Below are 12,253 nucleotides of genomic sequence, written 5' to 3'. Positions count from 1 at the left end.
GTAGTTAAAAACAGTCAAACTCTGTTTAAAGAACAGCTACTTTAAAGGCAATTGAATTAAAATAAGCAGTAAGGGAAAGCAAAGAGTTGGTCAAACTTTGGCCACACTTAAGGGCCAGTGTATTAGATAAGTAGTGAAAACTAAAAACTTACTGCACCTGGTATTCCTAGGCAGTCTCCTCATCCAAGTACTAACTAGGCCTCAACTCTGCTTAGCTTCTGAGATCAGACTTAGATCAGGCGTGAACAGGGTGGTATGGCCAGTAAGCTGCAAAGCTGCTGCAAAAAGCTCCCTATTTTAAGGTGAGGTACACTAAGTGCCATTATACTAGATAAGTAATGAATGAAATACAAAAATACTTCAAAAATGAGCTACATTAAAGATAAGAGCATTAGTTAAGTAGTTAAAAACAGTCAAACTCTGTTTAAAGAACAGCTACTTTTAAAGGCAATTGAATTAAATAAGCAGTAAGGGAAAGCAAAAGAGTTGGTCAAACTTTTTGGCCACACTAAGGGCCAGTGTATTAGATAAGTAGTGAAAAACTCAAAAACTTACAGCACCTGGTATTCCTAGGCAGTCTCCCATCCAAGTACTAACTAGGCCCAACTCTGCTTAGCTTCTGAGATCGGACGAGATCAGGCGTGTGAACAGGATGGGATGGCCGTAAGCTAAAGCTGCTGCAAAAGCCCCCTATTTTAAGGTGAGGCACACTAAGTGCCATTATACTAGATAAGTAATGAATGAAATATAAAAAAAATACTTCAAAATGAGCTACATTAAAGATAAGAGCATTAGTTAAGTAGTTAAAACAGTCAAACTCTGTTTAAAGAACAGCTACTTTAAAGGCAATTGAATTAAATAAGCAGTAAGGGAAAGCAAAGAGCTGGTCAAACTTTGGCCACACTATGGGCCAGTGTATTAGATAATGTAGTGAGAAAACTCAAAAACTTACAGCACCTGGTATTCCTAGGCAGTCTCCCATCCAAGTACTAACTAGGCCCAACTCTGCTTACTTCTGAGATCAGACGAAATCAGGCGTGAACAGGGTGGGATGGCCGTAAGCTAAAAGCTGCTGCAAAAAGCCCTTTTTAAGGCGTGAGGCACACTAAGTGCCATCTCTACTAGATAAGTAATGAAATGAAATACAAAAAATACTTCAAAATGAGCTACATTAAAGATAAGAGCATTAGTTAAGTAGTTAAAAACAGTCAAACTATCTTTAAAGAACAGCTACTTTAAAGGCAATTGAATTAAATAAGCAGTAAGGGAAAGCAAAGAGCTGGTCAAACTTTTGGCCACACTAAGGGCCAGTGTATTAGATAAGTAGTGAACAAAACTCAAAACTTACAGCACCTGGTATTCCTAGGCAGTCTCCCATCCAAGTACTAACTAGGCCAAACTCTGCTTAGCTTCTGAGATCAGACGAGATCAGGCGTGAACAGGGTGGGATGGCCGTGAAGCTAAAGCTGCTGCAAAAAGCCCCTATTTTAAGGTGAGGCACATTAAGTGCCATTATACTAGATAAGTAATGAATGAAATACAAAAAATACTTCAAAATGAGCTACATTAAAGATAAGAGCATTAGTTAAGTAGTTAAAAACAGTCAAACTCTGTTTAAAGAACAGCTACTTTAAAGGCAATTGAATTAAATAAGCAGTAAGGGAAAGCAAAGAGCTGGTCAAACTTTACGCACACACTAAGGGCCAGTGTATTAGATAAGTAGTGAAAAACTCAAAACTAACAGCACCTGGTATTCCTAGGCAGCCTCATCCGTAAGTACTAACTCAGGCCCAACTCTGTTTAGCTTCTGAGATCAGACGAGATCAGGCGTGAACAGGGTGGTATGGCCATAAGCGAAAGCTGCTGCAAAAGCTCCCTTTTTGCTGGTGAGGCACACCAAGTGCTACTATACTCAGATAAGTAATGAATGTAAAATACAAAAAATACTTCAAAATGAGCTACATTAAAGATAAGAGTAATAGTTAAGCAGTTAAAAACAGTCAAACTCTGTTTAAAGAACAGCTACTTTAAAGGCAACTGGAATTAAATAAGCAGTATGGGAAAGCAAAGAGCTGGTCAAACTTCTTTGGCCACACTAAGGGCCAGTGTATTGTGATAAGTGGTGAAAAACTGAAAACTTACAGCACCTGGTATTCCTAGGCAGTCTCCCCATCCAAGTACTAATTCAGGGCCCAACTCTGCTAAGCTCTGAGACTGTAGACGAGTGACTGGTGGCAATGAACAGGGTGGTATGGCTACATGTTTGGGTGCTGCTGCAAAAAGCTCCCCTATTTTAAGGTGAGGTACACTCAAGTGCCATTATACTAGATAAGTAATGAACGAAATACAAAAAAATACTTCAAAATGAGCTACATTAAAGATAAGGAGCATTAGTTAAGTAGTTAAAAACAGTCAAACTTCTGCTTAAAGAACAGCTACTTTGAAGCAGTAATTGAATTCAGCTAGCAGTAAGGGAAAGCAAAGAGTTGGTCAAAACTTTGGCCACACTAAGGGCCAGTGTATTAGATAAGTAGTAGAAAAACTCAAAAACTTACAGCACCTGGTATTCCTAGGCAGCCTCTCATCCAAGTACTAAACTAGGCTCAACTCTGCTTAGCTTCTGAGATCGGATTTGAGATCAGGCGTGGAACAGGGCGTGGTATGCGGCATACAAGCAAAGCTGCTGCAAAGCCCTCTTTAAGGTGAGGCACACTAAGTGCCATTATAACAGATAAGCAATGAATGAAATACAAAAAAATACTTCAAATGAGCTACATTAAAGATAAGAGCATTAGTTAAGTAGTTAAAAACAGTCAAATCCTGTTTAAAGAACAGCGCCTTCTAAAGGCAATTGAATTCAAATAAGCAGTAAGGGAAAGCAAAGAGCTGGTCAAACCTTGGGCCACACTCATGGGGGCCAGTGTATTAGATAAGTGGTGAAAAACTGAAAACTTTACAGCACCTGGTATTCTTAGGCAGTCTCCCATCCAAGTACTAACTAGGCCCAACTCTGCTTAGCTTCTGGAGATCGTGACGAGATCAGGCGTGAAACAGGGTGGAAGGGCCACAAGCTTCTAAAAGCTGCTGCAAAAGCCCCCTTTAAGGTGAGGAAACACTCATGCCATTATACTAGATAAGCAATGAATGAAATACAAAAATACTGCAAATGAGCTACATTAAAGATAAGAGCATTAGTTAAGTAGTTAAAAACAGTCAAACTCTGTTTAAAGAACAGCTACTTTAAATAAAGTAAATTGAATTTAAATACAGGGTGGGAAAGCAAAAGAGCTGGTCAAACTTTGGCCACACTATGGGCCAGTGTATTAGATAAGTAGTGAAAAACTGAAAAATCCTAAAGCACCTGGTATTCCTAGGCAGCCTCCCATCCAAGCACTAACTAGGCCCAACTCTGCTAAGCTTCTGAGATCAGACGCAGCATCAGGCATGAACAGTGGTGGTATGGCCACAAGCGAAAGCTGCTGCAAAAAGCCCCCTATTTTAAGGTGAGGTACACTATGCCATTATACCAGATGGGGTAATGAATGAAATACAAAAAAATACTTCAAAAATGAGCTATTACTAAAGATAAGAGCATTAGTTAAGTAGTTAAAAACAGTCAAATCCTGCTTAAAGAACAGCAATACTTTTTAAAAGGCAATTGAATTAAAATAAGCAGTAAGGGAAAGCAAAGAGTTGGTCAAACTTGCCACACTAAGGGCCACAAAGTATTAGATAAGTAGTGAAAAACTCAAAAACTTACAGCACCTGGTATTCCTGTGGAAGTCTCCCATCCAAGTACTAACTAGGCCCAACTCTGCTTAGCTTCTGAGATCAGACGAGATCAGGCGTGAACAGGGTGGTATGGGCATATGTTGAAAGCTGCTGCAAAAAAGTCCCCTATTTTAAGGTGAGGTACACTAAGTGCCATTATACTCAGATAAGTAATGAATGAAATAATAAAAAAATACTCAAAATGAGCTGCATTAAAGATAAGTATATTAGTTAAGTAGTGTTAAAAGAAATCAAACTCTGTTTAAAGAACAGCTACTTTAAAGGCAATTGAATTAAATACAGGCAGGAAAGCAAAAGAGTTGACAAATTTTTTGGCCACACTAAGGGCCAGTGTGTATTAGGATAAGTAGTGAAAAACTGCAAACTTACAGCACCTGGCACAGGCCTTGTGCAGTCTCCCATCCAAGTACTAACTAGGCCTCAACTCTGCTTAGCTTCTTGGAGATCAGACGAGACTCAGGCGTGGAACAGGGTGGTACATGGTCGTAAGCGAAAACTGCTGTAAAAGCCCTATTTTAAGGTGAGGTACACTAAGTGCAATTATACTAGAGATAAGTAATGAATGAAATACAAAAAAATACTTCCAAAATGAGCTACACACAAAGATAAGAGCATTAGGCTAAGTAGTTAAAAACAGTCAACCTATCTTTAAAGAATAGCTACTTGTGCTGCAATTGAATTAAATGGGGGCAGTAAGGAAAAGCAAAGAGCTGGTCAAACTTGCCACACTATGGGCCAGTGTATTAGATAAGCAGTGAAAAAACTCAAAAACTTACAGCACCTGGTGGCCTTAGGCAGTCTCCCATCCAAGTACTAACTAGGCCCAACTCTGCTTAGCTTCTCTGAGATCGGACAATATCAGGCGTGAAATGTGATTGGGATGGCCGTAAGCGGAAGCTGCTGCTGCAAAAGCTCCCTGATGGCGTGTGAGGCACACTCATGCCATTATACTTCAGATAAGCAATGAATGAAATACAAAAAAATACTTTAAAATGAGCTACATTAAAGATAAGAGTATTAGCGGTGAAGTTAAAATAGCCAAACTCTGTTGAAAGAACAGCTACTTTAAAAACAATTGATCAAAATAAGCAGTAAGTGAAAGCAAAGAGTTGGTCAAACCTTGGGCCACACTCAGGGCCATTGTATTAGGATAAGTAGTGAAAACTCAAAACTACAGCACCTGGTATTCCAAGGCAGTCTCCCATCCAAGTACTAATCTAGGCTAAACTCTTGCTTAGCTTCTGAGATCAGGGACGAAATCAGGTGTGAACAGGGTGGTATGGGCCGTGTTTAAAGTTGCTGCAAAGCCCTCGATGTATGGGTGAGGTACACTATGCCATTATATCAGAGCAAGTAATGAAACAAATACAAAAAATACTTCCAAAAATGAGCTATTACTTAAAGATAAGAGAACTAGTTGATAGTTAAAACAGTCAAACTCTGTTTAAAGAACAGCTACTTTAAAGGCAAATTGAATTGGGCCAGCAGTAAGGGGAAAGCAAAGAGCTGGTCAAACTTTGGCCATACTGCTGGCCAGTGTATTAGATAAGTAGTGAAAAAACTCAAAAACCTGCAGCAACTGGTATTCCAGGCAGTCTCCCCATCCAAGTACCAAATAGGCCCATCTTCTGCTTTAGCGTCTGGGAGATCAGACGAGATCAGCGTGAACAGGGTGGTATGGCCGTGAGCGTAAAAGCTGCTGCAAAAGCTCTCATTTTTTACAAGGTAAGGCACACTGGCAATTAATACTATACTAGATAAGCAATGAATGAAATACAAAAAAATACTTCAAAATGAGCTACATTAAAGATAAGAGCATTAGTTAAGTAGTTAAAAACAGCCAAACCTCTGTTTAAAGAACAGCTACTTTGAAGGCAATTGAATTAAATAAGCAGTAAGGGAAAAAGCAAAGAGTTGGTCAAACTTCGCTTCAATAATTAAGTAACCAGTGTATTAGGATAAGCAGTGAAAAACTCCAAAAAAACTTACAGCACCTGGTATTCCCTAGGCAGTCTCCCATCCAAGTAATTAACTAGGCTCCAACTCTGCTGACATTTGGAGATCAGACGTAGATCAGAGCTAGAACAGGGTATGGCGGTCGCAAGCTAAAGCCTGCTGCAAAAGCCCTATTTTAAGGTGAGGTACACTCAGTGCCATTATACTCAGATAAGTACTGAATGAAATACAAAAAAATACTTCAAAATGAGCTACACTAAAGATAAGAGTGATTAGTTAAGTAGTTAAAAACAGTCAAACTCTGTTTGAAGAACAGCTACTTAAAGGCAATTGAATTAAATAAGCAGGCGGGAAAAAGCAAAGAGCTGGTCAAACTTTGGCCATACTAAGGGGCCAGTGTGGTATTAGATAAGTAGTGAAAAAACTCAAAAACTTACAGCACCTGGCATTCCAAGGCAGTTCCTCATCCAAGTACTAAATAGGCCTAATCTCTACTTAGTGCTATGAGATCAGACAAGATCAGGCGTGGAACAGGGTGGTATGGTCGTGAGCGAAAGCTGCTGCAAAAGTCTCCTATGCTAAGGTAAGGCACACTATGCCATTATACCAGATAAGTAATGAATGAAATACAAAAAATACTTCAAAATGAGCTACATTAAAGATAAGTATAATAGTTAAGAAGTTAAAAACAGTCAAACTCTGCTTAAAGAACAGCCACTTTTAAAGGCAATTGAATTATATAAGCAGTAAGGGAAAAAGAAAGAGCTGGTCAAACTTTGGCCACACTAAGGGCCAGTGTATTAGATAAGCAGTGAAAAAAACTCAAAAACGTACAGCACCTGGTGGTCTTGTAGGCAGTTCCCATCCTGGGCAATTAATCTAGGTCCCAACTCTGCTTAGCTTGAGAGATCAGAGATCAGGCGTGAACAGGGTGGTATGGCCGTAAGCTTTAAAGCTACGCAAAAAGCCCCTATTTAAAGGTGAGGCAACACCAAGTGCCAGCTATACTAGATAAGTAATGAATAAACATACAAAAATACTTCAAAATGAGCTGCTACTAAAGATAAGAGCATTAGTTAAGAAGTTAAAACAGTCAAACCTCTGCTTAAAGAACAGCCATTTTAAAGGCAATTCTGAATCTAAATAAGCAGTAGGGGAAAGCAAAGAGCTGGTCAAATCCTTTGGCTACACTAAGGGCCAGTGTATTGTGATAAGTATGTGAAAAAACTCAAAACCTTACAGCACCTGGCATTCCTAGGCAGTCTCCCATCCAAGTAATCAACTAGACCTAACTCTGCTTAGCTTCTGAGACTGTGACGCAGATCAGGCGTGAACAGGGTGGTGTGGGCTGCAAGCCAAAGTTGCTGCGAAAGCCCCTTATTTTAGGGTGAGGTTAATTCAGTGCACTATATCAGAAAAGCAATGAATAAAATACAAAAAAATACTTCAAAATGAGCTACACATTAAAGATAAGAGAGCATTAGTTAAGTAAATAAAAATTAGTCAAATCCTCTGTTTAAAGAACAGTCACTTTAAAAGGCAATTGAATTAAATAAGCAGTATGTGGAAAGCAAAGAGTTGATCAAACTTTGGCCACACTAAGGGCCAGTGTATTAGATAAGTAGTGAAAAACTCAAAAACATACAGCACCTGGTATTCCTAGGCAGTCTCCCATCCAAGTACCAATTCAGGCCCCAACTCTGCTTAGTCTCTGAGTGATCAGGCGTGAACAGGGTGGTATGGCTGTAAGCGAAAGCTGCTGCAAAAAGCCCCTATTTTAAGGTAAGGCACACTAAGTCCCTTTATACTACAGATAAGTAATGAATGAAATACAAAAATACTTCCAAAATGAGCTACATTAAAGATAAGAGCATTAGTTAAGTAGTTAAAAACAGTCAAACTCTGTTTAAAGAACAGCTACATGAAAGGCACTTGAATTAAATAAGCAATAAGGGAAAGCAAAGAGTTGGTCAAACTTTGGCCACACTATGTGCCAGTGTGATAGATAAGTAGTAAAAACTAAAAACTTTACTGCACCTGGTATTCCTAGGCAGTCTCCCATCCAAGTACTAACTAGTCTCAACTCTGCTTGAGCTTCTGAGATCAGACGAGATCAGGCGTGGAACAGGGTGGTATGGCTGCAGCAAAAGCCATGCAAAAGCCCCCTATTTTACAGTGAGGCACACTAAGCGCCACTATACTAGATAAGTAATGAATGAAATACAAAAATACTTCCAAAAATGAGCCACATTAAAGATAAGAGCATTAGTTAAGAAGTTAAAAATTAATAAACTCTGCTTAAAGAACAGCTACTTTAAAGGCAATTGAATTAAATAAGCAGTAAGGGAAAGCAAAGTGAGCTGGTCAAACTTCACAACACTAAGGCCAGTGTATTAGATAAGTAGTGAAAAACTCAAAAACTTACAGCACCTGGTATTCCTAGGCAGTCTCCCCATCCAAAGTACTAACTAGGCCTTAATCCCTGCTTAGCTTCTGAGACGTGGACGCAGATCAGGCGTGGAACAGGATGGGATGGCCGTAAGCCAAAGCCGCTGCAAAAGCTCCCCTATTTTAAGGTGAGGTACACTAAGTGCCATTATACTAGATAAGTAATGAATGAAATACATAAAAATACTTCAAAATGAGCTACATTAAAGATAAGAGCATTAGTTAAGTAGTTAAAAACAGTCAAACTCTGTTTAAAGAACAGCTACTTTGAAGGCAATTGAATTAAATAAGCAGTAAGGGGAAAAAGCAAAGAGTTGGTCAAACTTTTGCACACTATGGGCCAGTGTATTAGATAATGAAAGGGAGAAAACCCAAAAACTTACAGTACCTGGTATTTCTAGGCAGTCTCCCATCCAAGTACTAACTAGCTCCAACTTCCCTTTAGCTTCTGAGATCAGACGTAAATCAGGGCGTGGAACAGGGTGGGATGCGGTCGTAGTTTAAAGCTGCTGCAAAAAGCCTCCCTTTTTTAAGGTGTGAGGTAATACTAAGTGCCATTCTACTAGATAAGTAATGAATGAAATACAAAAAATACTTCAAAAATGAGCCACATTAAAGATAAGAGCATTAGTTAAGTAGTTAAAAACAGTCAAACCATCTCAGTAAACAGCTACTTTAAAGGCAATTGGAATTAAATAAGCAGTAAGGGAAAGCAAAGAGCTGGTCAAACTTTGGCCACACTAAGGGCTGCAGTGTATTAGATAAGCAAGTAGAACAAACTCAAAACTTATAGCACCTTAGCCTTCCTAGGCAGTCTCCCATCCAAGTACTAACTAGGCCAAACTCTGCTTAGCTTCTGAGATCAGACGAGATCAGGCGTGGAACAGGGTGGATGGCCGTAAGCTGCAAAAGCCTGCAAAAAGCTCCCTATTTGCTGGTGAGGTACATTAAGTGCCAATATACTAGCAATGTAGAATGAAATACAAGCAAAAAAAAATACTTCAAAATGAGCTACATTAAAGATAAGAGCATTAGTTAAGTAGTTAAAAACAGTCAAACTCTGTTTAAAGAACAGCTACTTTAAAGGCAATTGAATTAAACAAGCAGTAAGGGAAAGCAAAGAGCTGGTCAAACTTTGGCCACACTTTAAGGGCCAGTGTATTAGATAAGTAGTGAAAAACTCTAAACCTAACAGAACTCTAAATTCCAGGCAGTCTCTCATCCAAGTACTAACTAGGCCTTAACTCTGCTTAGCTTCTGAGATCAGACGAGGATCTGGCGTGAACAGGGTGGTATGGCATGACATGCGAAAGCTGCTGCAAAAGCCCTCTTTGAGGTGTGAGGTACACTAAGCGCTACTATACTAGATAAGTAATGAAATGAAATACAAAAAATACTTCAAAATGAGCTACATTAAAGATACAGTAAATAGTTGGGTAGTTAAAAACAGTCAAACTCTGTTTATAAAGAAACAGCTACTTTTAAAGGCACTTGAATTAAATAAGCAGTAAGGGGAAAGCAAAGAGTTGGTCAAACTTTGGCCACACTACAATAAAGCCACAGTGTATTAGATAAGTGGTGAAAACTTGGAAAACTTACAGCACCTGGTATTCCTAGGCAGTCTCCCATCTGGGTACTAATCCAGGCCCAACTCTGCTAAGCTTCTGAGATCAGACGGCAGACTAGGTATGAACAGGGTGGTATGGCCATAAGCTACAAGCGTTACAAAAAAAGCCCCCTTATTTTAAGGTGAGGTACACCAAGTGCCATTATACTCAGATAAGCAATGAATGAAATACAAAAAAATACTCAAAATGAGCTACATTAAAGATAAGAGCATTAGTTAAGTAGTTAAATACAACAAATTTCTGTTTAAAGAACAGCCACTTTAAAGGCAATTGAATTAAATAAGCAGTAAGGGAAAGCAAAGAGTTGGTCAAACTTGCTTTCACATCATGGGCCAGTGTATTAGATAAGTAGTGAAAAACTCAAAAAACTTACAGCACCTGGCATTCCTAGGCAGTCTCCTCATCCAAGTACTAACTAGGCCGTAACTCTGCTTAGCTTCTGAGATCGGACGCATGATCAGGCGTGAACAGGGTGCAGGCGGCCATAAGCGAAAGCTGCTGCAAAAAGCCCCTTTTTACAAGGTGAGGCACACTAAGTGCCATTATACTAGATAAGTAATGGACGAAATACAAAAATACTCTCAAAAATGAGCTACATTAAAGATAAGAGCATTAGGTTAAGTAGTTAAAAACAGTCAAACTCTGTTTAAAGAACAGCTACTTTAAAGGCAATTGAATTAAATAAGCAGTAAGGGAAAGCAAAGAGCTCATCAACCTTTGGCAAAACTATGGGCCAGTGTATTAGATAAGAAGTGAACAAACTCAAAACTTTACAGCACCTGGTAGGCCCTAGGCAGTCTCTCCATCCAAGTACTAACTAGCTAAACTCTGCTTAGCTTCTGAGATCAGACGATGATCAGGCGTGAACAGGGTGGGGATGGCCGTGAAGCTAAAGCTGCTGCAAAAGCCTCTCTATTTTAAGGTGAGGCACATTAAGCGCCATTATACTAGATAAGTAATGAATGAAATACAAAAAAATACTTCCAAAAATGAGCTACATTAAAGATAAGCATACTAGTTAAGAAGTTAAAACAGTCAAACTCTGTTTAAAGAACAGCTACTTTAAAGGCAATTGAATTAAATAAGCAGTATGGGAAAGCAAAAGAGCTGGAGTCAAACTTTGGCCACACTAAGGCCACAGTGTATTAGATAAGCAGTGAAAAACTCAAAACTTACAGCACCTGGTATTCTAGGAAGGCTCCCTATCCAAGTACTCAACTAGGCTCAACTCCTGCTTAGCTTCTGAGATCAGGACGCACAGATCAAATGTGAACAGGGTGGTATGGTCGTAAGCTAAAGCTGCTGCAAAAGCCCCTCTTTAAGGTGAGGTTAACTAAGTGCCATTATACTAGATAAGTAATGAATGAAATAGCAAAAAATACTTCCAAATGAGCAGTATTAAAGATAAGAGCATTAGTTAAGTTAAAGTTAAAAGAAGTCAAACTCTGTTTAAAGAACAGCCACTTTAAGGCAATTGAATCTAAATAAGCAGTAAGGGAAAGCAAAGAGCTGATCAAACTTGGGCCACACTATGGGCCAGTGTATTAGATAAGTGGTGAAAAACTGAAAAACTTTACAGCACCTGGTGGTATTCCTAGGCAGTCTCCCATCCGCGTACTAATTCAGCCCAACTCTACTAAGCTTCTGAGACTGTGATGAAAGACTTGTATGGTGAACAGGGTGGGATGGTCGTGAAGCTGAAGCTGCTGCAAAAAAGCCCCTATTTTAAAGTGAGGCACTATATGTCATTATACTAGATAAGTAATGAATGAAATACAGAAAAATACTTCAAAATGAGCTACATTAAAGAGTGAGCATTTAGTTAAGTAGTTAAAAACAGTCAAACTCTGTTTAAAGAACAGCTACTTTAAAGGCAATTGAATTCAAATAAGCAGTAAGGGGGAAAGCAAAGAGCTTGGTCAAACCCTGGGCCACACTCAAGGGCCAGTGTATTAGATAAGCAGTGAAAAACTCAAAAACTTACAGTACCTGGTATTCCTAGGCAGTCTCCCCATCCAAGTACTAATCAGGCCCAACTCTAAGCTGGGGCTTCTGAGATCAGACGAGATCAGGCGTGAACAGGGTGGTATGGCTGCAGGCAAAAACTGCTGCAAAAGTCCCTATTTAAGGTGAGGTACACTAAGTGCCATTATACCAGATAAGTAATGAATGAAACACAAAAATACTTCAAAATGAGCTACAGCATTAAAGATAATAGTATTAGTTAAGTAGTTAAAAACAGATTTAAACTTCTGTTTAAAGAACAGCTACTGTAAAGGCAATTGAATTAAATATGGTGCAAGGGAAAGCAAAGAGTTGGTCAAACTTTTGGCCGCCACTAAGGGCCAGTGTATTAGATAAGTGGTGAAAAACTGAAAAACCTACAGCACCTTGGTATTCCTAGGCAGTCTCCCATCCAAGCACCAATT

At 39.1% G+C, this 12,253-nt stretch overlaps 7 pseudogenes; all 7 read right to left on the bottom strand.

Moving 5' to 3' along the window:
• Positions 1-548: 548 nt before the first annotated feature.
• On the bottom strand, positions 549-669 carry LOC122338731 (annotated as a pseudogene).
• A 276-nt stretch (positions 670-945) lies between these two features.
• Positions 946-1,063, bottom strand: LOC122338666 (annotated as a pseudogene).
• A 278-nt stretch (positions 1,064-1,341) lies between these two features.
• LOC122338674 lies at positions 1,342-1,460 on the bottom strand (annotated as a pseudogene).
• A 275-nt stretch (positions 1,461-1,735) lies between these two features.
• Positions 1,736-1,855, bottom strand: LOC122338692 (annotated as a pseudogene).
• A 1,898-nt stretch (positions 1,856-3,753) lies between these two features.
• LOC122338673 lies at positions 3,754-3,873 on the bottom strand (annotated as a pseudogene).
• A 5,107-nt stretch (positions 3,874-8,980) lies between these two features.
• LOC122338689 lies at positions 8,981-9,100 on the bottom strand (annotated as a pseudogene).
• A 688-nt stretch (positions 9,101-9,788) lies between these two features.
• Positions 9,789-9,910, bottom strand: LOC122338694 (annotated as a pseudogene).
• Positions 9,911-12,253: the final 2,343 nt, after the last annotated feature.

Source organism: Puntigrus tetrazona, unplaced genomic scaffold (genome assembly GCF_018831695.1).
Source record: "Puntigrus tetrazona isolate hp1 unplaced genomic scaffold, ASM1883169v1 S000000987, whole genome shotgun sequence".
NCBI lineage: Eukaryota > Metazoa > Chordata > Actinopteri > Cypriniformes > Cyprinidae > Puntigrus > Puntigrus tetrazona.
This window is presented reverse-complemented; position numbering and strand designations above follow the sequence as displayed.